The sequence below is a fragment of the Mercenaria mercenaria genome, unplaced genomic scaffold (assembly GCF_021730395.1).
Source record: "Mercenaria mercenaria strain notata unplaced genomic scaffold, MADL_Memer_1 contig_5030, whole genome shotgun sequence".
Lineage (NCBI taxonomy): Eukaryota > Metazoa > Mollusca > Bivalvia > Venerida > Veneridae > Mercenaria > Mercenaria mercenaria.
The window spans coordinates 51033-52666 of NW_026463311.1; positions in this window are offsets into that span (position 1 = coordinate 51033).

Sequence of the window (1634 nt, forward strand, 5' to 3'; positions counted from 1 at the left end):
TTGGACTTTGAATTTTTACTGCCTCTTTAATTTTCAGTTCATAGCCAAAGTGAAAAATTGATGTTGCAATTTTTTACCAATAAACACAATGAAATTTATAAAAAAAATGTAACTTTGCCTCTGAAAGGATTACTACTCAAATTAAGTTGATTTATTAGTTTCTAGCTCGACTATTCAAAGAAAAGTAGAGCTATTGGATTTGCCTGTGTGTCGAGGTCCGCGTCCCGATTTGGTTAAGTTTTTAGCTCACCTGAGCCAAAGGCTCATGGTAAGCTTTGTGACCACTCAATGTCCGGCGTGCGTCGTCCGTCCGTCAACATTTCCTAAAAAAATCTTTTTCTTGAAAACCAATAGGCAGAATTACACGAAACTTCACAGGAATGATCATTGTGTGGCCCCCTTTCAGAATTGTTCAAAGAATTAAATTCCATGCCATGCCATGGCAACCGAATGGAAAAGCTAAATCTTCTTGTACAAAACCACATGGCCTAGGGCTTTGATATTTGGTATGTAGCATCATCTAGTGGTCCTCTACCAAGATTGTTCAAATGTGGCCCCGCCCCGGGGGTCCCAAGTTTTACATAGACTTATATAGGAAAAAAGTATAAACATCTTCCTGTCTGAAACCACAACACTTAGATGTTTGATATTTGGCCTGTAGCATATTCTTATGGTCCTCAACCAAAATTGTTCAAATTGTACCCCTTGGGTGAAAAGAGGTCCTGCCCTGTGGGTCCCAAGTTTTATATAGACTTACATAGAAAAAGCTGTAAAAATCTTCTTGTCTGAAACCATACGACATAGGCTTTTGATATTTGGTATGATGCATTGTCTAGTAGTCCTCTACCAAAATTGTTCAAAATCTGCCCCTGGGGTTAAAAGAGGCCCCGTCCTGGGGTTACTTAGTTATTATGTGAGTTATATAGGAAAATCATCTTATCCTATATCCAAGACTGTTTAATTATAATTACCTGATGACCCCAAGTAATATGATGTCACTTGACTGTGACCTTGACCTACTGATCTACTTTCTTGTTTTTTAAGATACAGCCTTGAAATTTTGATGACATACACAGTTTTGCACACAAATTGTAAAACTGAATTTTATTGACCATGAATATGATCTACTGAATTTCTTAATATTTTATCATCAGTTCGACATTTGAAACATGTACCTCATACTACTAAGGTGAGCGATCCAGGGTCATCATGACCCTCTTGTTGTATGTAAGCTGGTATCTCAGTAACCACTTGTGTGAATGGATTGAAACTTCACACACTTATTCACTGTGATAAACTGACTTACATTGCACAGGTTCTATAACTCTGTCTTGCTTTTTTACAAAATTATGCCCCTTTTAGACTTAGAAAATCTTTGGTTTAGGTTTTGTATGTAAGCTGGTATCTAAATACTCACTGATGGGAATAGATTGAAACTTCACACACTTGTTCTTTGTCATGATCTGACATGCACTAAGCAGGTCCCATAACTCTACTTTGTTGGCGTTTTTTTTCTTCAAAATTACGGCCCTTTTTAGCCCACCATCATCAGCTGGTGGGCTATTCAAATCACTGCGTCCGTCATTCCGTCCGTCTGTTAACAATTTCTCGTTATCGCATCTCCTCAGAAACTA